At 41.5% G+C, this 27,250-nt stretch overlaps 16 non-coding genes across 16 annotated transcripts; 6 read left to right on the forward strand and 10 right to left on the reverse strand.

Annotated features, from left to right (window-relative positions):
• Positions 1–2,691: 2,691 nt before the first annotated feature.
• Positions 2,692–2,773, reverse strand: trnal-aag (transfer RNA leucine (anticodon AAG)). The gene has a single exon. It is a non-coding gene; the product is annotated as a tRNA-Leu (tRNA).
• A 139-nt stretch (positions 2,774–2,912) lies between these two features.
• trnad-guc (transfer RNA aspartic acid (anticodon GUC)) lies at positions 2,913–2,984 on the forward strand. The gene has a single exon. It is a non-coding gene; the product is annotated as a tRNA-Asp (tRNA).
• A 1,117-nt stretch (positions 2,985–4,101) lies between these two features.
• trnal-aag (transfer RNA leucine (anticodon AAG)) lies at positions 4,102–4,183 on the reverse strand. The gene has a single exon. It is a non-coding gene; the product is annotated as a tRNA-Leu (tRNA).
• Positions 4,184–4,292: 109 nt separating this feature from the next.
• On the forward strand, positions 4,293–4,364 carry trnad-guc (transfer RNA aspartic acid (anticodon GUC)). The gene has a single exon. It is a non-coding gene; the product is annotated as a tRNA-Asp (tRNA).
• A 1,107-nt stretch (positions 4,365–5,471) lies between these two features.
• trnae-uuc (transfer RNA glutamic acid (anticodon UUC)) lies at positions 5,472–5,543 on the reverse strand. The gene has a single exon. It is a non-coding gene; the product is annotated as a tRNA-Glu (tRNA).
• A 780-nt stretch (positions 5,544–6,323) lies between these two features.
• trnad-guc (transfer RNA aspartic acid (anticodon GUC)) lies at positions 6,324–6,395 on the forward strand. Its single transcript has one exon. It is a non-coding gene; the product is annotated as a tRNA-Asp (tRNA).
• A 1,776-nt stretch (positions 6,396–8,171) lies between these two features.
• Positions 8,172–8,253, reverse strand: trnal-aag (transfer RNA leucine (anticodon AAG)). The gene has a single exon. It is a non-coding gene; the product is annotated as a tRNA-Leu (tRNA).
• Positions 8,254–8,886: 633 nt separating this feature from the next.
• trnae-cuc (transfer RNA glutamic acid (anticodon CUC)) lies at positions 8,887–8,958 on the reverse strand. The gene has a single exon. It is a non-coding gene; the product is annotated as a tRNA-Glu (tRNA).
• Positions 8,959–9,843: 885 nt separating this feature from the next.
• Positions 9,844–9,915, reverse strand: trnae-uuc (transfer RNA glutamic acid (anticodon UUC)). The gene has a single exon. It is a non-coding gene; the product is annotated as a tRNA-Glu (tRNA).
• Positions 9,916–10,695: 780 nt separating this feature from the next.
• On the forward strand, positions 10,696–10,767 carry trnad-guc (transfer RNA aspartic acid (anticodon GUC)). Its single transcript has one exon. It is a non-coding gene; the product is annotated as a tRNA-Asp (tRNA).
• Positions 10,768–11,884: 1,117 nt separating this feature from the next.
• trnal-aag (transfer RNA leucine (anticodon AAG)) lies at positions 11,885–11,966 on the reverse strand. The gene has a single exon. It is a non-coding gene; the product is annotated as a tRNA-Leu (tRNA).
• Positions 11,967–12,599: 633 nt separating this feature from the next.
• On the reverse strand, positions 12,600–12,671 carry trnae-cuc (transfer RNA glutamic acid (anticodon CUC)). Its single transcript has one exon. It is a non-coding gene; the product is annotated as a tRNA-Glu (tRNA).
• Positions 12,672–13,556: 885 nt separating this feature from the next.
• trnae-uuc (transfer RNA glutamic acid (anticodon UUC)) lies at positions 13,557–13,628 on the reverse strand. Its single transcript has one exon. It is a non-coding gene; the product is annotated as a tRNA-Glu (tRNA).
• A 485-nt stretch (positions 13,629–14,113) lies between these two features.
• trnad-guc (transfer RNA aspartic acid (anticodon GUC)) lies at positions 14,114–14,185 on the forward strand. The gene has a single exon. It is a non-coding gene; the product is annotated as a tRNA-Asp (tRNA).
• Positions 14,186–21,785: 7,600 nt separating this feature from the next.
• On the forward strand, positions 21,786–21,857 carry trnad-guc (transfer RNA aspartic acid (anticodon GUC)). The gene has a single exon. It is a non-coding gene; the product is annotated as a tRNA-Asp (tRNA).
• A 5,136-nt stretch (positions 21,858–26,993) lies between these two features.
• Positions 26,994–27,075, reverse strand: trnal-aag (transfer RNA leucine (anticodon AAG)). The gene has a single exon. It is a non-coding gene; the product is annotated as a tRNA-Leu (tRNA).
• Between the last annotated feature and the right edge of the window lie 175 nt (positions 27,076–27,250).

Genomic DNA, 27,250 nt, shown 5'->3' on the forward strand with positions numbered 1-27,250 from the left:
GGGGGCCCTGTTGCCGGTGGGGCGGGGGCGGTCTTCCCGTCCGGTTGCGGGGGGTCTCCGGGCCCCTCGGGCGGGGCGTCCCGCCTTTCTGTCCGTGTGGGGTGTGGTCTCTCGCTGGCTTGGGGTCTGGCTTCCCCCTGTTTTTCTCGTGCCTTGTCCTCTGCCGGGTGCGTCTGTCTGCGGCCTGCTGCTGGCCCTTGTGGGCGGCACGGTGGGCCAGGCTCTGGGGTTCCTGTCGCTGTCCGTCTTGGCTGCGTGGGGGCGGTGGCCCCTGGTTCCCTGGGCACCACACCTACTGTTTGTGAGATGGGTTCTCGGGGAGGCTGGGGCCGTACTCTGGCTCCCGCACACACTGGGAGTCAAATGTATTGTACATGCAAATTCACATATACTCACACACATACATACAGACATACATAGGTACCTACGCTCCCACATACATATACAAATAAATACAGTACATATTTACACACTCAAAGTTCGTACATCCACACGCACATTCATTATACAAACATACTGTATACACATACTGTACATATACATTCACTGTAAAAACATACATATACACATACTGTACATATACATTCACTGTACAAACACACACATACTACACATACATTCACTGTACAAACACACACATACATATACTGTACATATACATTCACTGTACAAACACACATTTACACATACTGTACATATACATTCACTGTTCAAACACACATACTGTATACACATACTGTACATATACATTCGCTGTACACACATATACACATACTGTACATATACATTCACTGTACAGGCACACATACACATACTGTACATATACAAGTACATATGCACACATACACTCATGCACATAATCACGTTTCATCAAACATATATTAACGTTGTTGCCCTAGGGTAAACTGGGTATAACACATGGCACACTGACAAAGCTTAACCTATTGTTACTATAACAATCTACAAGGTTAAGGTTGCTTCTCTTTCTTCCCCTCCATTTTTCTGCATTCTTTCGTATCTCAAGTTATCATTACGTATATGTATTGTTGCATTTGAACAATTGTATTGTTGATAATAAAGGTAAAGTACTGGTATTGTTTATTATCAATAGCACTATTTCTATTGGTATTCATATTGCTCCATTTTTAGTGTAATAATGCTCATTGTCATTTCTGTATTTTTTTTTTTTAATTTTCGCTAACTGCTTATTTGCTATTACTTTTACCATCATATTTGTACATGTCGTATTTGCTGATGTTGCTCTGTTGTTGTTGTTGTTGTGTTTGCTGTTGTTGTTTTTGTCTCTCTGTCTAATCCCCCTCTTGTCCCCACAATTCCCCCCTCTGTCTTCCTTTTTCTCTCTTTCTATCCCCTCCTGCTCCGGCCCGGCTGCACCAAATGATAATATAAATACATTTAATAAAGTCAAAATACAAGTAAGGCAACAAGAGAAGTATCCTACACTTCTCTTTTGTAAAGTAAATCTGAACAGCCGATATGGGCATCTACATCTGCTATATGATTTGCCCGAGAAGCTGGGCAGGACATTATAAAAAAAATAATAAAACAAATAAAAAAATTTAAAAAAAAATTAAAAAAATGAGGCCCAGGGTCTTATTGCCTCAGTCAGGGAAGATACAAGTGTGTTACCAGCAAAAATGGCAGTGGTGGGATTTGAACCCACGCCTCCCGAGACACTGGAGCCTTAATTCATCGCCTTTGGTCGCGGTGTGGCAGGCAAAAGCCAAGCCTGTTTGGTTGTCCCCAAGAAAATAACATGCCAAGCAGTCCTCGTTAGTATAGTGGACAGTATCTCCGCCTGGCACATTTTTTGGGCCAAATTTGAGCAATGTCCCCATTGCCTTTATGGAAAATGTCAACGATAATGATTTGTATATCATGAGCATAAAACATGGAAGTCACATAAGTTAATTATAAATTGCCTGCTCTGAGAAAGGGTCGGATAGCTTTGCCTGACCGGGAATCGAATCCTGGCCGCGGCGGTGAAAGCGCCGAATCCTAGCCACTAGACCACCAGGGAGTTGATCACTTGTTCAGACACTGGTCTCCTGCATGGTTTCTTGACAAATGTGTGAAGCACCCATTGCATTCATATACCATGTCAGAAATGCGAATTGTCTTCTTTGAACCGGGGTAACTTTTGTGTCTTAGTGAAGTGATAACCACTACACTATGGAAACTGCTGCATGAATTTGGACTTGGGTGTGGAAAAATTGTACAATAGTAACAAAAAAGAACAGACTTTCCTTCCTCATGTCTTCTTTTGTCTTCTTAGTGTAGTCCGTGTTGAGGATAAGGTCGTTGTTTCCACACAATGTCACCAGACAGGCCAACTCCCTCCTGCTGGTCGCACCGTGCGGGCCAGTGATACATCCTATCACTGCGGTGTCATCCAAATACAGAAACAGATAAAAGTGGCCTGAATGTCTTAAGTAGGGGCGGAGATCTTCAAACGACATGTTGATAAACATACAACCTCGACCACCTTTTAGCTTTACTGGATGCTGCTGGCGGGCCTTAAATCTGTGCTGGTTGTCTTTTTTTTATTGCATACCTGGCACGGAAAACTCCAAAGCTAACGTTTTGGCCCTACTTTTGCAAGCTTTCTAAATGAGGCCCAGGGTCTTATTGCCTCAGTCAGGGAAGATACAAGTGCGTTAACAGCAAAAATGGCAGTGGTGGGATTTGAACCCACGCCTCCTGAGAGACTGGAGCCTTAATCCAGCGCCTCAGACCGCTCGGCCACACTACCCTCAATCCAAGTTTTCGGAGGATCAATTTGTCCGGATTATGAGATAGCAGAAATATGGAATAGCAACACTCTGGTCGCGGTGTGGCAGGCAAAAGCCAAGCCTGTTTGCTTGTCCCCAGGAAAATATCATGCCAAGCAGTCCTCGTTAGTATAGTGGACAGTATCTCCGCCTGTCATGCGGAAGACCAGGGTTCGATTCCCTGACGGGGAGATGGTTCAGGTGCCTCCTATTTCCTTCAATTACCTTCTTGTTGAAATTTCAGAAGTGACCACAGTATCCTTCTCCGAATGTTGTGATGTTGTTGATTCAAAACAGTGAGGATGGTTCTACAGCATGTTAGTGTGGAGGAGTGCATATGATGAGTCATTTGTTAGTCTGCTCTCTCCTGCCTGTGCAATGCAACCAACAAGATCTGGATGCCGTCATTGACTAGGTTAGGTTGATCTTCAAACGACATGTTGATAAACATATAACCTCGACCACCTTTTAGCTTTACCGGACGCTGCTGGCGGGCCTTAAATCTGTGCTGGTTGTGTTTTTTTTATTGCATACCTGGCATGGAAAACTCCAAAGCTAATGTTTTGGCCCTATTTTTGCAAGTTTTCTAAATGAGGCCCACGGTCTTATTGCCTCAGTCAGGGAAGATACAAGTGTGTTACCAGCTAAAATGGCAGTGGTGGGATTTGAACCCACGCCTCCCGAGAGACTGGAGCCTTAATTCAGCGCCTTTGGTCGCGGTGTGGCAGGCAAAAGCCAAGCCTGTTTGGTTGTCCCCAGGAAAACAACATGCCAAGCAGTCCTCGTTAGTATAGTGGACAGTATCTCCGCCTGTCACGCGGAAGACCAGGGTTCTATTCCCTGACTGGGAGATGGTGCGGGTGCCTCTTACTTTTTTCAATTACCATCTTGTTGAAATTTCAGAAGTGACCACAGTATCCTTCTCCGAATGTTGTGATGTTGATGATTCAAAACAGTGAGGATGGTTCTACAGCATGTTAGTGTGGAGGAGTGCATATGATGAGTCATTTGTTAGTCTGCTCTCTCCTGCCTGTGCAATGCAACCAACAAGATCTGGATGCCGTCATTGACTAGGTTAGGTTGATCTTCAAACGACATGTTGATAAACATACAACCTCGGCCACCTTTTAGCTTTACCGGACGCTGCTGGCGGGCCTTAAATCTGTGCTGGTTGGGGTTTTTTTATTGCATACCTGGAATGGAAAACTCCAAAGCTAACATTTTGGTCCTATTTTTGCAAGTTTTCTAAATGAGGCCCAGGGTCTTATTGCCTCAGTCAGGGAAGATACAAGTGTGTTACCAGCAAAAATGGCAGTGGTGGGATTTGAACCCACGCCTCCCGAGAGACTGGAGCCTTAATCCAGCGCCTTAGACCGCTCGGCCACACTACCCTCAATCCTTGATTTCGGAGGATCAATTTGTCCGCATTATGAGATCGTAGAAATACTGAATAGCAACACTTTGGTCGCAGTGTGGCAGGCAAAATATCATCCAAGGCAGTCCTCGTTAGTATAGTGGACAGTATCTCCGCCTGTCACGCGGAAGACCAGGGTTCGATTCCCTGACGGGGAGATGGTTCAGGTGCCTCTTATTTTCTTCAATTACCATCTTGTTGAAATTTGAGAAGTGACCACAGTATCCTTCTCCGAATGTTGTGATGTTGATGATTCAAAACAGTGAGGATGGTTCTAAAGCATGTTAGTGTGGAGGAGTGCATATGATGAGTCATTTGTTAGTCTGCTCTCTCCTGCCTGTGCAATGCAACCAACAAGATCTGGATGCCGTCATTGACTAGGTTAGGCTGATCTTTAAACGACATGATGATAAACATACAACCTCGACCACGTTTTAGCTTTACCGGACGCTGCTGGCGGGCCTTAAATCTGTGGTGGTTGTTTTTTTTTTTATTGCATACCTGGCATGGAAAACTCCAAAGCTATTTGACGGCATTATGAGATAGCAGAAATATGAAACAGCAACACTTTGGTCGCGGTATGGCAGGCAAAATATAATCCCAAGCAGTCCTCGTTAGTATAGTGGACAGTATCTCCGCCTATCACGCGGCAGACCAGGGTTCGATTCCCTGACGGGGAGATGGTTTAGGTTCCTCTCATTTTCTTCAATTACCATCTTGTTGAAATTTGAGAAGTGACCACAGTATCCTTCTCCGAATGTTGTGATGTGTGGACTCGGGTGTTGCTGCACAGCCCTACAGAAATCAAACACAGTATTTTACTAATTTTTGTTGCACCCCTCGAAATTTGGTCCTGCCTAAATCGCCCAAGATCTGTGAAACGGAACGTTGCAGGGTATCCATGAACAAATGAGGCTATGAGGATGGTTCTACAGCATGTTAGTGTGGAGGAGTGCATATGATGAGTCATTTGTTAGTCTGCTCTCTCCTGCCTGTGCAATGCAACCAACAAGATCTGGATGCCGTCATTGACTAGGCTAGGTTGTGTGTGGAGAACTGGAAAGGTGTCGTGCAGTGGACCTCGAAGACGACAAGAAGAGGAAAGCTGAGAATCTCAGGCACATTTTTTGGGCCAAATTTGAGCAATGTCCCCATTGCCTTTATGGAAAATGTCAACGATAATGATTTGTATATCGTGAGCATAAAACATGGAAGTCACATAAGTTTATTATAAATTGCCTGCTCTGAGAAAGGGTCGGATAGCTTTCCCTGACCGGGAATCGAATCCGGGCCGCGGCGGTGAAAGCGCCGAATCCTAGCCACTAGACCACCAGGGAGTTGATCACGGCTTCAGACACTGGTCTCCTGCATGGTTTCTTGACAAATGTGTGAAGCACCCATTGCATTCATATGCCATGTCAGAAATGCGAATTGTCTTCTTTGAACCGGGGTAACTTTTGTGTCTTAGTGAATTGATAACCACTACACTATGGAAACTGCTGCATGAATTTGGACTTGGGTGTGGAAAAATTGTACAATAGTAACAAAAAAGAACAGACTTTCCTTCCTCATGTCTTCTTTTGTCTTCGTAGTGTAGTCCGTGTTGAGGATAAGGTCGTTGTTTCCACACAATGTCACCAGACAGGCCAACTCCCTCCTGCTGGTTGCACCGTGCGGGCCAGTGATACATCCTATCACTGCGGTGTCATCCAAATACAGAAACAGATAAAAGTGGCCTGAATGTCTTAAGTAAGGGCGGAGATCTTCAAACGACATGTTGATAAACATACAACCTTGACCACCTTTTAGCTTTACTGGATGCTGCTGGCGGGCCTTAAATCTGTGCTGGTTGTGTTTTTTTTTATTGCATACCTGGCATGGAAAACTCCAAAGCTAACGTTTTGGCCTTATTTTTGAAAGCTTTCTAAATGAGGCCCAGGGTCTTATTGCCTCAGTCAGGGAAGATACAAGTGCGTTACCAGCAAAAATGGCAGTGGTGGGATTTGAACCCACGCCTCCTGAGAGACTGGAGCCTTAATCCAGCGCCTTAGGTCGCGGTGTGGCAGGCAAAAGCCAAGCCTGTTTGGTTGTCCCCAGGAAAATAGCATGCCAAGCAGTCCTCGTTAGTATAGTGGACAGTATCTCCGCCTGTCACGCGGAAGACCAGGGTTCGATTCCCTGACGGGGAGATTTTGCAGGTGCCTCCTATTTCCTTCAATTACCATCTTGTTGAAATTTCAGAAGTGACCACAGTATCCTTCTCCGAATGTTGTGATGTTGTTGATTCAAAACAGTGAGGATGGTTCTACAGCATGTTAGTGTGGAGGAGTGCATATGATGAGTCATTTGTTAGTCTGCTCTCTCCTGCCTGTGCAATGCAACCAACAAGATCTGGATGCCGTCATTGACTAGGTTAGGTTGTTCTTCAAACGACATGTTGATAAACATACAACCTCGACCACCTTTTAGCTTTACCGGACGCTGCTGGCGGGCCTTAAATCTGTGCTGGTTGTGTTTTTTTTATTGCATACCTGGCATGGAAAACTCCAAAGCTAACGTTTTGGCCCTATTTTTGCAAGTTTTCTAAATGAGGCCCAGGGTCTTATTGCCTCAGTCAGGGAAGATACAAGTGTGTTACCAGCAAAAATGGCAGTGGTGGGATTTGAACCCACGCCTCCCGAGAGACTGGAGCCTTAATTCAGCGCCTTTGGTCGCGGTGTGGCAGGCAAAAGCCAAGCCTGTTTGGTTGTCCCCAGGAAAATAACATGCCAAGCAGTCCTCGTTAGTATAGTGGACAGTATCTCCGCCTGTCACGCGGAAGACCAGGGTTCGATTCCCTGATGTGGAGATGGTGCGGGTGCCTCTTACTTTTTTCAATTACCATCTTGTTGAAATTTCAGAAGTGACCACAGTATCCTTCTCCGAATGTTGTGATGTTGATGATTCAAAACAGTGAGGATGGTTCTACAGCATGTTAGTGTGGAGGAGTGCATATGATGAGTCATTTGTTAGTCTGCTCTCTCCTGCCTGTGCAATGCAACCAACAAGATCTGGATGCCGTCATTGACTAGGTTAGGTTGATCTTCAAACGACATGTTGATAAACATACAACCTCGACCACCTTTTAGCTTTACCGGACGCTGCTGGCGGGCCTTAAATCTGTGCTGGTTGTGTTTTTTTTATTGCATACCTGGCATGGAAAACTCCAAAGCTAACGTTTTGGCCCTATTTTTGCAAGTTTTCTAAATGAGGCCCAGGGTCTTATTGCCTCAGTCAGGGAAGATACAAGTGTGTTACCAGCAAAAATGGCAGTGGTGGGATTTGAACCCACGCCTCCCGAGAGACTGGAGCCTTAATTCAGCGCCTTTGGTCGCGGTGTGGCAGGCAAAAGCCAAGCCTGTTTGGTTGTCCCCAGGAAAATAACATGCCAAGCAGTCCTCGTTAGTATAGTGGACAGTATCTCCGCCTGTCACGCGGAAGACCAGGGTTCGATTCCCTGATGTGGAGATGGTGCGGGTGCCTCTTACTTTTTTCAATTACCATCTTGTTGAAATTTCAGAAGTGACCACAGTATCCTTCTCCGAATGTTGTGATGTTGATGATTCAAAACAGTGAGGATGGTTCTACAGCATGTTAGTGTGGAGGAGTGCATATGATGAGTCATTTGTTAGTCTGCTCTCTCCTGCCTGTGCAATGCAACCAACAAGATCTGGATGCCGTCATTGACTAGGTTAGGTTGATCTTCAAACGACATGTTGATAAACATACAACCTCGACCACCTTTTAGCTTTACCGGACGCTGCTGGCGGGCCTTAAATCTGTGCTGGTTGTGTTTTTTTAATTGCATACCTGGAATGGAAAACTCCAAAGCTAACGTTTTGGTCTTATTTTTGCAAGTTTTCTAAATGAGGCCCAGGGTCTTATTGCCTCAGTCAGGGAAGATACAAGTGTGTTACCAGCAAAAATGGCAGTGGTGGGATTTGAACCCACGCCTCCCGAGAGACTGGAGCCTTAATCCAGCGCCTTAGACCGCTCGGCCACACTACCCTCAATCCGTGCTTTCGGAGGATCAATTTGTCCGCATTATGAGATCGCAGAAATACTGAATAGCAAAACTTTGGTCGCGGTGTGGCAGGCAAAATATCATCCCAAGCAGTCCTCGTTAGTATAGTGGACAGTATCTCCGCTTGTCACACGGAAGACCAGGGTTCGATTCCCTGACGGGGAGATGGTTCAGGTGCCTCTTATTTTCATCAATTACCATCTTTTTGAAATTTGAGAAGTGACCACAGTATCCTTCTCCGAATGTTGTGATGTTGATGATTCAAAACAGTGAGGATGGTTCTAAAGCATGTTAGTGTGGAGGAGTGCATATGATGAGTCATTTGTTAGTCTGCTCTCTCCTGCCTGTGCAATGCAACCAACAAGATCTGGATGCCGTCATTGACTAGGCTAGGTTGTGTGTGGAGAACTGGAAAGGTGTCGTGCAGTGGACCTCGAAGACGACAAGAAGAGGAAAGCGGAGAATCTCGGGCACATTCTTTGGGCCAAGTTTGAGCAATGTCCCCATTGCCTTTATGGAAAATGTCAACTATAATGATTTGTATATCATGAGCATAAAACATGGAAGTCACATAAGTTAATTATAAATTGCCTGCTCTGAGAAAGGGTCGGATAGCTTTCCCTGACCGGGAATCGAACCCGGGCCGCGGCGGTGAGAGCGCCGAATCCTAGCCACTAGACCACCAGGGAGTTGATCACTGGTTCAGACACTGGTCTCCTGCATGGTTTCTTGACAAATGTGTGAAGCACCCATTGCATTCATATGCCATGTCAGAAATGCGAATTGTCTTCTTTGAACCGGGGTAACTTTTGTGTCTTAGTGAAGTGATAACCACTACACTATGGAAACTGCTGCATGAATTTGGACTTGGGTGTGGAAAAATTGTACAATAGTAACAAAAAAGAACAGACTTTCCTTCCTCCTGTCTTCTTTTGTCTTCTTAGTGTAGTCCGTGTTGAGGATAAGGTCGTTGTTTCCACACAATGTATCCAGACAGGCCAACTCCCTCCTGCTGGTCGCACCGTGCGGGTCAGTGATACATCCTATCACCGCAACAGTTGGCCCTCTGCTCTAGCCGCCGGGAAAATGCCTCACACAAATCCTCTCTCGGCCTAAACAAATCTCTTCTGCCTGGCTCCAAAGAAGTGTGGCCTTTTTGGTCCTGCCTAAATCGCCCAAGATCTGTGAAACGGAACGTTGCAGGGTATCCATGAACAAATGAGGCTATGAGGATGGTTCTACAGCATGTTAGTGTGGAGGAGTGCATATGATGAGTCATTTGTTAGTCTGCTCTCTCCTGCCTGTGCAATGCAACCAACAAGATCTGGATGCCGTCATTGACTAGGCTAGGTTGTGTGTGGAGAACTGGAAAGGTGTCGTGCAGTGGACCTCGAAAACGACAAGAAGAGGAAAGCGGAGAATCTCAGGCACATTTTTTGGGCCAAGTTTGAGCAATGTCCCCATCGCCTTTATGGAAAATGTCAACGATAATGATTTGTATATCATGAGCATAAAACATGGAAGTCACATAAGTTTCTTATAAATTGCCTGCTCTGAGAAAGGGTCGGATAGCTTTCCCTGACCGGGAATCGAACCCCGGCCGCGGCGGTGAAAGCGCCGAATCCTAGCCACTAGACCACCAGGGAGTTGATCACGGCTTCAGACACTGGTCTCCTGCATGGTTTCTTGACAAATGTGTGAAGCACCCATTGCATTCATATGCCATGTCAGAAATGCGAATTGTCTTCTTTGAACCGGGGTAACTTTTGTGTCTTAGTGAATTGATAACCACTACACTATGGAAACTGCTGCATGAATTTGGACTTGGGTGTGGAAAAATTGTACAATAGTAACAAAAAAGAACAGACTTTCCTTCCTCATGTCTTCTTTTGTCTTCGTAGTGTAGTCCGTGTTGAGGATAAGGTCGTTGTTTCCACACAATGTCACCAGACAGGCCAACTCCCTCCTGCTGGTTGCACCGTGCGGGCCAGTGATACATCCTATCACTGCGGTGTCATCCAAATACAGAAACAGATAAAAGTGGCCTGAATGTCTTAAGTAAGGGCGGAGATCTTCAAACGACATGTTGATAAACATACAACCTCGACCACCTTTTAGCTTTACTGGATGCTGCTGGCGGGCCTTAAATCTGTGCTGGTTGTGTTTTTTTTTATTGCATACCTGGCATGGAAAACTCCAAAGCTAACGTTTTGGCCTTATTTTTGAAAGCTTTCTAAATGAGGCCCAGGGTCTTATTGCCTCAGTCAGGGAAGATACAAGTGCGTTACCAGCAAAAATGGCAGTGGTGGGATTTGAACCCACGCCTCCTGAGAGACTGGAGCCTTAATCCAGCGCCTTAGGTCGCGGTGTGGCAGGCAAAAGCCAAGCCTGTTTGGTTGTCCCCAGGAAAATAGCATGCCAAGCAGTCCTCGTTAGTATAGTGGACAGTATCTCCGCCTGTCACGCGGAAGACCAGGGTTCGATTCCCTGACGGGGAGATTTTGCAGGTGCCTCCTATTTCCTTCAATTACCATCTTGTTGAAATTTCAGAAGTGACCACAGTATCCTTCTCCGAATGTTGTGATGTTGTTGATTCAAAACAGTGAGGATGGTTCTACAGCATGTTAGTGTGGAGGAGTGCATATGATGAGTCATTTGTTAGTCTGCTCTCTCCTGCCTGTGCAATGCAACCAACAAGATCTGGATGCCGTCATTGACTAGGTTAGGTTGTTCTTCAAACGACATGTTGATAAACATACAACCTCGACCACCTTTTAGCTTTACCGGACGCTGCTGGCGGGCCTTAAATCTGTGCTGGTTGTGTTTTTTTTATTGCATACCTGGCATGGAAAACTCCAAAGCTAACGTTTTGGCCCTATTTTTGCAAGTTTTCTAAATGAGGCCCAGGGTCTTATTGCCTCAGTCAGGGAAGATACAAGTGTGTTACCAGCAAAAATGGCAGTGGTGGGATTTGAACCCACGCCTCCCGAGAGACTGGAGCCTTAATTCAGCGCCTTTGGTCGCGGTGTGGCAGGCAAAAGCCAAGCCTGTTTGGTTGTCCCCAGGAAAATAACATGCCAAGCAGTCCTCGTTAGTATAGTGGACAGTATCTCCGCCTGTCACGCGGAAGACCAGGGTTCGATTCCCTGATGTGGAGATGGTGCGGGTGCCTCTTACTTTTTTCAATTACCATCTTGTTGAAATTTCAGAAGTGACCACAGTATCCTTCTCCGAATGTTGTGATGTTGATGATTCAAAACAGTGAGGATGGTTCTACAGCATGTTAGTGTGGAGGAGTGCATATGATGAGTCATTTGTTAGTCTGCTCTCTCCTGCCTGTGCAATGCAACCAACAAGATCTGGATGCCGTCATTGACTAGGTTAGGTTGATCTTCAAACGACATGTTGATAAACATACAACCTCGACCACCTTTTAGCTTTACCGGACGCTGCTGGCGGGCCTTAAATCTGTGCTGGTTGTGTTTTTTTAATTGCATACCTGGAATGGAAAACTCCAAAGCTAACGTTTTGGTCTTATTTTTGCAAGTTTTCTAAATGAGGCCCAGGGTCTTATTGCCTCAGTCAGGGAAGATACAAGTGTGTTACCAGCAAAAATGGCAGTGGTGGGATTTGAACCCACGCCTCCCAAGAGACTGGAGCCTTAATCCAGCGCCTTAGACCGCTCGGCCACACTACCCTCAATCCGTGCTTTCGGAGGATCAATTTGTCCGCATTATGAGATCGCAGAAATACTGAATAGCAAAACTTTGGTCGCGGTGTGGCAGGCAAAATATCATCCCAAGCAGTCCTCGTTAGTATAGTGGACAGTATCTCCGCTTGTCACGCGGAAGACCAGGGTTCGATTCCCTGACGGGGAGATGGTTCAGGTGCCTCTTATTTTCATCAATTACCATCTTTTTGAAATTTGAGAAGTGACCACAGTATCCTTCTCCGAATGTTGTGATGTTGATGATTCAAAACAGTGAGGATGGTTCTAAAGCATGTTAGTGTGGAGGAGTGCATATGATGAGTCATTTGTTAGTCTGCTCTCTCCTGCCTGTGCAATGCAACCAACAAGATCTGGATGCCGTCATTGACTAGGCTAGGTTGTGTGTGGAGAACTGGAAAGGTGTCGTGCAGTGGACCTCGAAGACGACAAGAAGAGGAAAGCGGAGAATCTCGGGCACATTCTTTGGGCCAAGTTTGAGCAATGTCCCCATTGCCTTTATGGAAAATGTCAACTATAATGATTTGTATATCATGAGCATAAAACATGGAAGTCACATAAGTTAATTATAAATTGCCTGCTCTGAGAAAGGGTCGGATAGCTTTCCCTGACCGGGAATCGAACCCGGGCCGCGGCGGTGAGAGCGCCGAATCCTAGCCACTAGACCACCAGGGAGTTGATCACTGGTTCAGACACTGGTCTCCTGCATGGTTTCTTGACAAATGTGTGAAGCACCCATTGCATTCATATGCCATGTCAGAAATGCGAATTGTCTTCTTTGAACCGGGGTAACTTTTGTGTCTTAGTGAAGTGATAACCACTACACTATGGAAACTGCTGCATGAATTTGGACTTGGGTGTGGAAAAATTGTACAATAGTAACAAAAAAGAACAGACTTTCCTTCCTCCTGTCTTCTTTTGTCTTCTTAGTGTAGTCCGTGTTGAGGATAAGGTCGTTGTTTCCACACAATGTATCCAGACAGGCCAACTCCCTCCTGCTGGTCGCACCGTGCGGATCAGTGATACATCCTATCACCGCAACAGTTGGCCCTCTGCTCTAGCCGCCGGGAAAATGCCTCACACAAATCCTCTCTCTGCCTAAACAAATCTCTTCTGCCTGGCTCCAAAGAAGTGTGGCCTTTTTGGTCCTGCCTAAATCGCCCAAGATCTGTGAAACGGAACGTTGCAGGGTATCCATGAACAAATGAGGCTATGAGGATGGTTCTACAGCATGTTAGTGTGGAGGAGTGCATATGATGAGTCATTTGTTAGTCTGCTCTCTCCGACCTGTGCAATGCAACCAACAAGATCTGGATGCCGTCATTGACTAGGCTAGGTTGTGTGTGGAGAACTGGAAAGGTGTCGTGCAGTGGACCTCGAAGACGACAAGAAGAGGAAAGCGGAGAATCTCGGGCACATTTTTTGGGCCAAGTTTGAGCAATGTCCCCATTGCCTTTATGGAAAATGTCAACGATAATGATTTGTATATCATGAGCATAAAACATGGAAGTCACATAAGTTTATTATAAATTGCCTGCTCTGAGAAAGGGTCGGATAGCTTTCCCTGACCGGGAATCGAACCCGGGCCGCGGCGGTGAAAGCGCCGAATCCTAGCCACTAGACCACCAGGGAGTTGATCACTGGTTCAGTGGTCTCCTGCATGGTTTCTTGACAAATGTGTGAAGCACCCATTGCATTCATATGCCATGTCAGGAATGCGAATTGTCTTCTATGAACCGGGGTAATTTTTGTGTCTTAGTGAAGTGATAACCACTACACTATGGAAACTGCTGCATGAATTTGGACTTGGGTGTGGAAAAATTGTACAATAGTAACAAAAAAGAACAGACTTTCCTTCCTCATGTCTTCTTTTGTCTTCTTAGTGTAGTCCGTGTTAAGGATAAGGTCGTTGTTTCCACACAATGTCACCAGACAGGCCAACTCCCTCCTGCTGGTCGCACCGTGCGGGCCAGTGATACATCCTATCACTGCGGTGTCATCCAAATACAGAAACAGATAAAAGACACTGGAGCCTTAATTCAGCGCCTTTGGTCGCGGTGTGGCAGGCAAAAGCCAAGCCTGTTTGGTTGTCCCTAGGAAAATAGCATGCCAAGCAGTCCTCGTTAGTATAGTGGACAGTATCTCCGCCTGTCACGCGGAAGACCAGGGTTCGATTCCCTGACGGGGAGATGGTGCAGGTGCCTCTTATTTTCTTCAATTACCATCTTGTTGAAATTTCAGAAGTGACCACAGTATCCTTCTCCGAATGTTGTGATGTTGTTGATTCAAAACAGTGAGGATGGTTCTACAGCATGTTAGTGTGGAGGAGTGCATATGATGAGTCATTTGTTAGTCTGCTCTCTCCTGCCTGTGCAATGCAACCAACAAGATCTGGATGCCGTCATAGACTAGGTTAGGTTGATCTTCAAACGACATGTTGATAAACATACAACCTCGACCACCTTTTAGCTTTACCGAACGCTGCTGGCGGGCCTTAAATCTGTGCTGGTTGTCTTTTTTTTATTGCATACCTGGCATGGAAAACTCCAAAGCTAACGTTTTGGCCCTATTTTTGCAAGTTTTCTAAATGAGGCCCAGGGTCTTATATACCTCTATACCTTACAACCCTACAAGATGGCCGCCGTGAGCAACGTGAGTTGAGACCGTCTCTACACAAGTCCCAGTATGTAAGGTTAATAATGGCATAAACGCTCCAGTGATACAATAATTTAAGTCGTTTTCGTTGTATATATCCACCTCTCTGCAATTGGTGAGATATATACTCCTCACGAGGGTGATTTGGCGGAAGATAAGGTGCCTCGAACGCCGAGTGACTCATTGTTCACCTGCAAACATGCCACAACGGAAGAAACGCATTCAACACATTTAGATGAAGAAAAATGGAGAAAAGAATGGGATGGTCCAATTTTCTTTTCACATGGTTACAGAAATTCAAAAGGTGTTATGATTTTGATAAAAAAAAACTTTAATTTTCAATTTAACTCTATGGAAAAAGACTCACAAGGACGTTGGCTAATATTAAATATGATTATTCAAGGTCAAAAGATGTGTGTTTTGAATCTGTATGGGCCAAATGTTGATGAACCTTCCTTTTTTGAAGAAATAAGTGACATGTTGCAAGAACAACAAGGGGAAATTATTATTGTGGGGGACTTTAACGTTGCTTTGGATAAAGTTCTGGACCGAAAAGGGAATTTTTCAATGGATTATCATCCTCAATCTTTACAAAAGATTCAAAATGTTATGGATGCATTTGATTTAATTGATATCTGGAGATTCAAAAACCCTAGGTTAGTACGGTATACATGGAGAAGACAAAACCAGGCAAGTCGTATTGACTATTTTTTGATATCATTTTCATTGCTAAACAAAGTGACTGCAATAGCAATCGATGATAACTTGCGTTCTGATCATAATTGTATAGGAATAAATATTGCAATTGAAGATAATACACGTGGGCCCGGATATTGGAAGTTTAATCAAATGCATCTACAGCAGACCTGGGCATTGTACGGCCCGCGGGCCGCATCCGGCCCTTTGCGCATCCCTGTCCGGCCCGCGTGAGGCCAATCATAAATTACAAAATAAATTTTAAAAAGTATCTATGTCGAGTGTGCAATACAACAGTGCTGCTTTTGTTTTGAAAAGCGTTATTTGTATTACTTCCGTGTGGACGTATGCGCGTGTGCGATTGTGAGTGAATTGAACGGCGCAATTACAAATGACAAAATAAAGTTTAAAAAACATCTATGTCGTGCGCGCAATACAACTGTGCTGCTTTTATTTTGAAATGTGTTATTTATGCCGTATGTCCGGAGGGAACCTGTGAGGGAAGGTGCATAGAGACAAGTGATGAGACGCTAAAAAAAGAAAAGTTGATGAGGAATGGCGTGTTTCCAACAAGAGATGGACTGCCAAGTATTTCTTTACATAAATTAATGGTAAAGCCGTGTGCTTAATGTGTGGTACACAGGTTGCTGTGTTTAAATATCATTTTAATCGCCACTACACGAAGAAACACGAGGGAAAATACCGGGATGTGTCTGATGAAGCGCGCGCAAGGGAGGCTGATGCGTTGATGGTAAAACTGCAAACCCAACAAGGACTTTGTGCCATATTTCACACCCCCAGAGATGCAGCCGTCAGGACAAGTTTCGTCATTTCTCACAAAAGCGCCAGAAAAAGTAAGGCGTTTTCTGACGGAGAGTTTATTAAGGAGTGCTTATTGGACTTTGTTGCGCTGATAATGCCCGGAGACAGGACTGTTTTTCTCTAACTTTGGATGAGAGCTCTGATGCAGTCAATTAAAGAGACAACCACAGGTAATGACTTGTTCACAGAGGTAAATGCGTGTTGGGACACGCTGGCAGGTGTGACAATCCAATCCACTTTATTTATATAGCACATTTAAACAACAAAATGTTTCCAAAGTGCTGCACAACAATATTACAAACAATATTCAAATATTATCCTTAGCTCCACCAATGACTGAATAAAAAGAAAAAAACAATTACATATAAAACCAATATAAAAAACAATATAGAATAGATATGATTAAAAACTATTTTTAACAACAGATGGTTGTCCAAATCTGATGGGGAAAAATGTTGGATAATGCAGGATAAAGTGACCTTAAAAAGCAATCTGCTTCTGTATAAAGTTAAGTTAGGTTAAATGAAATTATTATTATTATTATTATTATTAATTATTATCATCATTATTATTTATCTTATGGTATATCAAAAATAATATTGAGCAAAATTTAATTGAAATATTGTCGTGTGGCCCTCCAGCAGTGCTCGGGTTGCTTATGCGGCCCCCGGTGAAAATTAATTGCCCACCCCTGATCTACAGGATGATGAATTTATCGAAAAAACAAAGCAATTTATTACTGATTTTTTTTAAAATAATGTAGGATCTTCAAATCCCCAAATAGTCTGGGAAGCCTTCAAATGTTGTTTTAGAGGATATGCCATTGCATACTCTTCATGGGAAAAAAAAAAAATTAAAGCGGCAGAACAGGAATTAAAGAAAGAAATTGAGGATTTACAAAAAAACATTGACAGTAATGATAATCTAACTAGTGAGCAACTGAATACCTTTACAGCCAAACAAGAGGAGTTAGCAGATTTAGTTGAAAAACAATTATTGAAAAGTTATGACTGCAACAGAGCAATCTGGATGAAAAAAGGTGAGAAGTGTTCAAAATTCTTTTTAAATATCCAAACAAAAAATCGTTCTAAAAAGAACATTTCCAAGCTTATTAAAACAAATGGAAAGGTATTGGATACACACACCACATTGTTGAAAGAAATGGAAAATTACTTTAAAAACATTTTTTCTAATCCAGTAATCCCTCCTGAAACTACAACTTTTTTTCCAGAAAATTATGAAAGAAAATTGAATTCGGAAGAAAGCCATTCATGTGAAGGCCTCATTAGAGAGGAAGAACTTGTGGAAGCTGTTAAATCTTTTCATCCAGGGAAAACCCCAGGATTAGATGGAATACCTATTGAGGTTTATCAAGTATTTTATGATGATCTTAAGAAACCATTACTTTCTAGTTTTAATTACTCATATGAGACAGGTTTTTTGTCCAACACTCAAACAGAAGGTCTTATTTCCTTATTATTGAAACAGGAAATAAATGGTCAGTATAAAGACCCAGTTCATCTAAAAAATTGGAGACCAATAACACTTCAGTGTTATGATGCTAAAATCCTGGCAAAATGTTTGGCTACACGACTTAAGTCTGTTTTGTCAAATATTATTCACCAAGATCAATCAGGCTTCCTACAAGGAAGAAATATAGGAAACAATATTACACAGTTATTAGAAATTATAGAGAATTATAATATGGAAAATAAAAGAGGATTAATTTTTGTAGCCGACCTGGAGAAGGCTTTTGACAAAATTAGCTTGGATTTTATTTGTAAAAGCTTAGTTTTTTTCAATTTTGGCAACTCCGTATTACACTGGATCAAGACGCTATATAATAAAACTAATTGTAGAATTATCAATAATGGATACATCTCTGGGACAATACCTCTATTAAGAGGTCTAAAACAAGGGTGCCCTTTGTCTCCATACTTATTTATTATTGCTATGGAAATATTGGCGATTAAAGTTAGATTGAATAAAAATATTGAAGGGCTCAGTAATAATAATATTGAAAGTAAAATAACAATGTATGCAGACGATACAAGCTTCTTTATAAGCCCCAATCCTCATTGTCTGCAAAACCTTCTTGATCTTTTGGACATATTTTCACAGCAATCTGGGCTTAAGCTAAATTATGATAAATGTAAAATATTAAGGATCGGAAATCTAAAGGGAACGTCCTTTCGAATGGAATGCAAAGTGCCTGTTTTGTGGACAGATGGACCAGTTAACATACTTGGTGTTGTTGTCCCAGAGAACCTGGAAGATCTAGGCTCAGTAAATTATGATAATCGACTAAGAAAGCTGGATAAAATTATGCAATTATGGAAAGGGAAATCCTTAACCTTGTATGGTAAAATATCTATTGTCAACTCGTTAATTATTCCTCAATTTATTTATTTGTTTTTGTCATTACCAGCTCCATCACAAAACTTTTTTAATATTTATGAGCGGAGGGTCTTCGATTTTGTCTGGGACGGCAAACCAGAAAGGATTAAAAGAAAGGTTTTGTACAATGAATATGAATATGGGGGCTTGAAACTTCTCAACCTTGAAGCTATGTGTCTGTCTTTAAAAGCATCAATTGTTCCAAAGATGTATTTAAACACTGAGTGGTACACAAGTGTCCTGTTGGACAGAAAACATGTATTGTATCAAAAGAAATTGTATCCTTTTTTACAAGTGATCCCCTCCCATTTTCCTTATGTAGAGAGTCTGCTGGGAAACATGGCGGGGTTCATAAAGGAAACAATCCACTCATGGTGGTGTTTTCAATTTTATGTACCAGAAAAAAGAGATGATATTTTGCAGCAAATAATATGGATGAACTCTAATATTGTAATAGATGGAAAGCCTTTCTTTTGGAAAAATATGTTTGAAAGAGGAATCATTTTTGTCAATGACATTATCAATGAGAATGGAAAAATTATGAAATATGATGAATTTACCACTATGTATGGTGATGCTTGTTCAAGCTTTTCATTTAATCAACTAACTGGAGTCATTGGGAAAAGATGGAAACAAGTTAATTATGGAACTACTAAATTATTACTTTGTAAACCCTTAATAAGAAATTCTAGTTGGCAAAAAGGAACTAAAATAAATAGAAAAATATATAAGTTTTATTTAATAAAGAAATCTTTGAAGGCTGCCCCATACAACACATATGGAAAATGGGAGGACTTTTTTGACTGCCCGTTGCCGTGGGATGCAATATTCAAATTAATCTACAAAACCACTATCGATGTGCAAAATCGTTATTTTCAAATTAAAACTATTTATAACTTCCTACCCACGGGAAAAATGTTAAAAATATGGAATATGACAGAGTCAGATGATTGCCGATTTTGTTGTCAGGAGCCTGAATCCACCTTACATTTGTTTTGGTATTGTCATATTGTGTCTTCATTTTGGGTGGAAGTTGAAAAAATGTGTTTAAAGATTGGTTTGTTTATGAAGCTTGATGTGGTTTCTGTTATTTTAGGAGAGTTCATTGACAATCATGATTTAGTCAATTTAATTATAGTACTCGGTAAAAGGTTTATTTTTAAGGCAAAAAACAGATATTCACTTAGTATTTCTTTCTTTAAAACATTTATTCAGTATTTTTTAACTTTAGAAAATTATATGGTTGAAAACGATAATGATGCCAAAAAACATAAAAAAAAGATGGGAAGTCCTCAAAGGCTTATTTTGAAAATGTAATTTTGTTTATATATGATATGCAATCTGTTGTTGTATTCCCTATTTTAAGTGTACATAAATGAAGGTATGTGTTGCTGACTTCGACTTGGATGTGATGTGGACTGTACATGGGTGCTTAATTTGAAAATGTATTTTTGTTTGTGGATTGTATGCAACCTGTTGTGTTCCCTGGTTTTTGGTGTACATGGGTGAAGGTGTGTGTTGCTGAGCCCGATCTGGACGTAATCTGAACTGGACCTGGTTTTAAGAACCCTTTTGAACAATCTGATTTCATTGACAACCCGGTCTGGTGAAGTTAAGGTCCTTTGTTTGTTTTGTTTGAAAGTAAAACAAATTTAAAAACAATTACATAAAAAATAGTGATTAGTGAAAATGTTAGTGGACCAGCACCACACACAATCATGTGTGCTCGAATGACTGTATCCCTTGCAGACTGTATTGTTCTATACTGTAGGAACCAGAAGTTGTTGTTTTTTTAATAACAGAAAGAGACAGCTCCTTTTGTGTAAATGAGTGTGGATGAGTGTGAATGGGGGAGGGAGGGTTTTCTTGGGTTGATGCACTAATGGTAAGTGTATCTTGTGTTTTTTTTAAATGTTGTTTGAAATAAATAAAAAAAATAATAATAATAATAATTAAAAAAAATAATAAAAAAAAAAAAATTCAAAAAAAATTAAAAAAATGAGGCCCAGGGTCTTATTGCCTCAGTCAGGGAAGATAAAAGTGTGTTACCAGCAGAAATGGCAGGAGTGGGATTTGAACCCACGCCTCCCGAGACACTGGAGCCTTAATTCAGCGCCTTTGGTCGCGGTGTGGCAGGCAAAAGCCAAGCCTGTTTGGTTGTCCCCAGGAAAATAGCATGCCAAGCAGTCCTCGTTAGTATAGTGGACAGTATCTCCGCCTGGCACATTTTTTGGGCCAAATTTGAGCAATGTCCCCATTGCCTTTATGGAAAATGTCAACGATAATGATTTGTATATCATGAGCATAAAACATGGAAGTCACATAAGTTAATTATGAATTGCCTGCTCTGAGAAAGGGTCGGATAGCTTTGCCTGACCGGGAATCGAATCCTGGCCGCGGCGGTGAACGCGCCGAATCCTAGCCACTAGACCACCAGGGAGTTGATCACTTGTTCAGACACTGGTCTCCTGCATGGTTTCTTGACAAATGTGTGAAGCACCCATTGCATTCATATACCATGTCAGAAATGCGAATTGTCTTCTTTGAACCGGGGTAACTTTTGTGTCTTAGTGAAGTGATAACCACTACACTATGGAAACTGCTGCATGAATTTGGACTTGGGTGTGGAAAAATTGTACAATAGTAACAAAAAAGAACAGACTTTCCTTCCTCATGTCTTCTTTTGTCTTCTTAGTGTAGTCCGTGTTGAGGATAAGGTTGTTGTTTCCACACAATGTCACCAGACAGGCAAACTCCCTCCTGCTGGTCGCACCGTGCGGGCCAGTGATACATCCTATCACTGCGGTGTCATCCAAATACAGAAACAGATAAAAGTGGCCTGAATGTCTTAAGTAGGGGCGGAGATCTTCAAACGACATGTTGATAAACATACAACCTCGACCACCTTTTAGCTTTACTGGATGCTGCTGGCGGGCCTTAAATCTGTGCTGGTTGTCTTTTTTTTATTGCATACCTGGCACGGAAAACTCCAAAGCTAACGTTTTGGCCCTACTTTTGCAAGCTTTCTAAATGAGGCCCAGGGTCTTATTGCCTCAGTCAGGGAAGATACAAGTGCGTTACCAGCAAAAATGGCAGTGGTGGGATTTGAACCCACGCCTCCTGAGAGACTGGAGCCTTAATCCAGCGCCTTAGGTCGCGGTGTGGCAGGCAAAAGCCAAGCCTGTTTGGTTGTCCCCAGGAAAATAGCATGCCAAGCAGTCCTCGTTAGTATAGTGGACAGTATCTCCGCCTGTCACGCGGAAGACCAGGGTTCGATTCCCTGACGGGGAGATTTTGCAGGTGCCTCCTATTTCCTTCAATTACCATCTTGTTGAAATTTCAGAAGTGACCACAGTATCCTTCTCCGAATGTTGTGATGTTGTTGATTCAAAACAGTGAGGATGGTTCTACAGCATGTTAGTGTGGAGGAGTGCATATGATGAGTCATTTGTTAGTCTGCTCTCTCCTGCCTGTGCAATGCAACCAACAAGATCTGGATGCCGTCATTGACTAAGTTAGGTTGTTCTTCAAATGACATGTTGATAAACATACAACCTCGACCACCTTTTAGCTTTACCGGACGCTGCTGGCGGGCCTTAAATCTGTGCTGGTTGTGTTTTTTTTATTGCATACCTGGCATGGAAAACTCCAAAGCTAACGTTTTGGCCCTATTTTTGCAAGTTTTCTAAATGAGGCCCAGGGTCTTATATACCTCTATACCTTACAACCCTACAAGATGGCCGCCGTGAGCAACGTGAGTTCAGACCGTCTCTACACAAGTCCCAGTATGTAAGGTTAATAATGGCATAAACGCTCCAGTGATACAATAATTTAAGTCGTTTTCGTTGTATATATCCACCTCTCTGCAATTGGTGAGATATATACTCCTCACGAGGGTGATTTGGCGGAAGATAAGGTGCCTCGAACGCCGAGTGACTCATTGTTCACCTGCAAACATGCCACAACGCGGATCAAAGGAGTCAAAACGTGGCCGTGATCAATTGTCCTCCAGTGATTTGGATGAAAAAGCAACGTTTACTCCGGACGATCAAAAAATGTTGCAAGCCATGGTTGAAAAACTTGGAAAATTGGACATTTTGGATGAACTAAAAACTGACGTTTCAGAGCTGAAAAAATCAGTCGAGCACAATCACGCTGAAATGGTGGAGATAAAAAAGGAACAGACAACGCTAAAAGTTGAGTTAACAAGCCTGAAACTCGAAACTACAAGACTGACAACGGAGAACGAGAAATTAAAGGCAGACTTGTTGGAACTCCGCTGCAGGAGCATGCGGGACAACCTGCTAATCATGGGAATTAGCGAAGATGGAGGAGAAACTTACGGCATTGCGGAGAACCTCGTCAGAGCCTTTCTGCAGGAGCAACTCGGCATCCCGGAGGAAGAAGTTAAGAGGATCCAGATGGAGCGAGCACACAGGATTGGCAGACGCAAGGAGGATGCTATACCGAGACCTATGCTTGTAAAGTTTACTAACTCCAAATGCAAAGACGAAATGCTTGCTGTCTCCAGAAGACTGAAAGGTACTAAATTCTTCATGACCAGCCAATATCCAATTGAGGTGGTGGAGAAACGACGTAAGTTGATTCCAATTATGAAGTCATTTAGGCAAAAAGGACAACAAGCTCGTCTTGTTGTGGATAAACTGTACATTAACGGTGAGCTGTACAGAAGCATGTGAGGAACAATAACAATGTCGCGCAGTGATTGCGTCATCGCGACATCACCATGGTAACGACTTGACGGATATGTTTTGACATTTTGTTTGTGGAGCTTTTTAGTTTATTCTGGGACTGGACAATGTAGTTAGATGTTGGCAAACGGTCAGTGAATTATATATTTTGGGGGTTATATGTTTGTTTGTCTTGGGTGCTGTGGTGTGAATGGTATGTCTGTGGGTTTATTAGAGGGGATATTGGTTTCCTTGGAAATAGCAAGTGATGCTGCAGTTTTTAGTTACAAGATTTTCATGTCTATGAAACTTATGGTATTAAGAGAATCAATAAAATATACAATGAATTTACTCAGATTATATGATTTATAGGAACGATAATGAAGTTGGAATAATTAGTTATAATTGCAATGGTCTTGCAGACAACAGAAAAAGAAAACTTATATTTATGTGGCTGAATGAAAAAAAACAAGATCTTTTTTGTCTTCAAGAAACGCATACAACACATTTAGATGAAGAAAAATGGAGAAAAGAATGGGATGGTCCAATTTTCTTTTCACATGGTTACAGAAATTCAAAAGGTGTTATGATTTTGATAAAAAAAAAAACTTTAATTTTCAATTTAACTCTATGGAAAAAGACTCACAAGGACGTTGGCTAATATTAAATATGATTATTCAAGGTCAAAAGATGTGTGTTTTGAATCTGTATGGGCCAAATGTTGATGAACCTTCCTTTTTTGAAGAAATAAGTGACATGTTGCAAGAACAACAAGGGGAAATTATTATTGTGGGGGACTTTAACGTTGCTTTGGATAAAGTTCTGGACCGAAAAGGGAATTTTTCAATGGATTATCATCCTCAATCTTTACAAAAGATTCAAAATGTTATGGATGCATTTGATTTAATTGATATCTGGAGATTCAAAAACCCTAGGTTAGTACGGTATACATGGAGAAGACAAAACCAGGCAAGTCGTATTGACTATTTTTTGATATCATTTTCATTGCTAAACAAAGTGACTGCAATAGCAATCGATGATAACTTGCGTTCTGATCATAATTGTATAGGAATAAATATTGCAATTGAAGATAATACACGTGGGCCCGGATATTGGAAGTTTAATCAAATGCATCTACAGGATGATGAATTTATCGAAAAAACAAAGCAATTTATTACTGATTTTTTTTTTAAATAATGTAGGATCTTCAAATCCCCAAATAGTCTGGGAAGCCTTCAAATGTTGTTTTAGAGGATATGCCATTGCATACTCTTCATGGAAAAAATAAAAAATTAAAGCGGCAGAACAGGAATTAAAGAAAGAAATTGAGGATTTACAAAAAAACATTGACAGTAATGATAATCTAACTAGTGAGCAACTGAATACCTTTACAGCCAAACAAGAGGAGTTAGCAGATTTAGTTGAAAAACAATTATTGAAAAGTTATGACTGCAACAGAGCAATCTGGATGAAAAAAGGTGAGAAGTGTTCAAAATTCTTTTTAAATATCCAAACAAAAAATCGTTCTAAAAAGAACATTTCCAAGCTTATTAAAACAAATGGAAAGGTATTGGATACACACACCACATTGTTGAAAGAAATGGAAAATTACTTTAAAAACATTTTTTCTAATCCAGTAATCCCTCCTGAAACTACAACTTTTTTTCCAGAAAATTATGAAAGAAAATTGAATTCGGAAGAAAGCCATTCATGTGAAGGCCTCATTAGAGAGGAAGAACTTGTGGAAGCTGTTAAATCTTTTCATCAAGGGAAAACCCCAGGATTAGATGGAATACCTATTGAGGTTTATCAAGTATTTTATGAAGATCTTAAGAAACCATTACTTTCTAGTTTTAATTACTCATATGAGACAGGTTTTTTGTCCAACACTCAAACAGAAGGTCTTATTTCCTTATTATTGAAACAGGAAATAAATGGTCAGTATAAAGACCCAGTTCATCTAAAAAATTGGAGACCAATAACACTTCAGTGTTATGATGCTAAAATCCTGGCAAAATGTTTGGCTACACGACTTAAGTCTGTTTTGTCAAATATTATTCACCAAGATCAATCAGGCTTCCTACAAGGAAGAAATATAGGAAACAATATTACACAGTTATTAGAAATTATAGAGAATTATAATATGGAAAATAAAAGAGGATTAATTTTTGTAGCCGACCTGGAGAAGGCTTTTGACAAAATTAGCTTGGATTTTATTTGTAAAAGCTTAGTTTTTTTCAATTTTGGCAACTCCGTATTACACTGGATCAAGACGCTATATAATAAAACTAATTGTAGAATTATCAATAATGGATACATCTCTGGGACAATACCTCTGTTAAGAGGTCTAAAACAAGGGTGCCCTTTGTCTCCATACTTATTTATTATTGCTATGGAAATATTGGCGATTAAAGTTGGATTGAATAAAAATATTGAAGGGCTCAGTAATAATAATATTGAAAGTAAAATAACAATGTATGCAGACGATACAAGCTTCTTTATAAGCCCCAATCCTCATTGTCTGCAAAACCTTCTTGATCTTTTGGACATATTTTCACAGCAATCTGGGCTTAAGCTAAATTATGATAAATGTAAAATATTAAGGATCGGAAATCTAAAGGGAACGTCCTTTCGAATGGAATGCAAAGTGCCTGTTTTGTGGACAGATGGACCAGTTAACATACTTGGTGTTGTTGTCCCAGAGAACCTGGAAGATCTAGGCTCAGTAAATTATGATAATCGACTAAGAAAGCTGGATAAAATTATGCAATTATGGAAAGGGAAATCCTTAACCTTGTATGGTAAAATATCTATTGTCAACTCGTTAATTATTCCTCAATTTATTTATTTGTTTTTGTCATTACCAGCTCCATCACAAAACTTTTTTAATATTTATGAGCGGAGGGTCTTCGATTTTGTCTGGGACGGCAAACCAGAAAGGATTAAAAGAAAGGTTTTGTACAATGAATATGAATATGGGGGCTTGAAACTTCTCAACCTTGAAGCTATGTGTCTGTCTTTAAAAGCATCAATTGTTCCAAAGATGTATTTAAACACTGAGTGGTACACAAGTGTCCTGTTGGACAGAAAACATGTATTGTATCAAAAGAAATTGTATCCTTTTTTACAAGTGATCCCCTCCCATTTTCCTTATGTAGAGAGTCTGCTGGGAAACATGGCGGGGTTCATAAAGGAAACAATCCACTCATGGTGGTGTTTTCAATTTTATGTACCAGAAAAAAGAGATGATATTTTGCAGCAAATAATATGGATGAACTCTAATATTGTAATAGATGGAAAGCCTTTCTTTTGGAAAAATATGTTTGGAAGAGGAATCATTTTTGTCAATGACATTATCAATGAGAATGGAAAAATTATGAAATATGATGAATTTACCACTATGTATGGTGATGCTTGTTCAAGCTTTTCATTTAATCAACTAACTGGAGTCATTGGGAAAAGATGGAAACAAATTAATTATGGAACTACTAAATTATTAGTTTGTAAACCCTTAATAAGAAATTCTAGTTGGCAAAAAGGAACTAAAATAAATAGAAAAATATATAAGTTTTATTTAATAAAGAAATCTTTGAAGGCTGCCCCATACAACACATGCATACCTGGCATGGAAAACTCCAAAGCTAACGTTTTGGCCCTATTTTTGCAAGTTTTCTAAATGAGGCCCTGGGTCTTCTTGCCTCAGTCAGGGAAGATACAAGTGTGTTACCAGCAAAAATGGCAGTGGTGGGATTTGAACCCACGCCTCCCGAGAGACTGGAGCCTTAATCCAGCGCCTTAGACCGCTCGGCCACACTACCCTCAATCTATGCATTCGGCGGATCAATTTGTCGGCATTATGAGATAGCAGAAATATGAGATAGCAACACTTTGGTCGCGGTGTGGCAGGCAAAATATCATCCCAAGCAGTCCTCGTTAGTATAGTGGACAGTATCTCCGCCTGTCACGCGGAAGACCGGGGTTCGATTCCCTGAC

This window comes from Entelurus aequoreus, linkage group LG26, assembly GCF_033978785.1.
Source record: "Entelurus aequoreus isolate RoL-2023_Sb linkage group LG26, RoL_Eaeq_v1.1, whole genome shotgun sequence".
Classification (NCBI taxonomy): Eukaryota; Metazoa; Chordata; class Actinopteri; order Syngnathiformes; family Syngnathidae; genus Entelurus; species Entelurus aequoreus.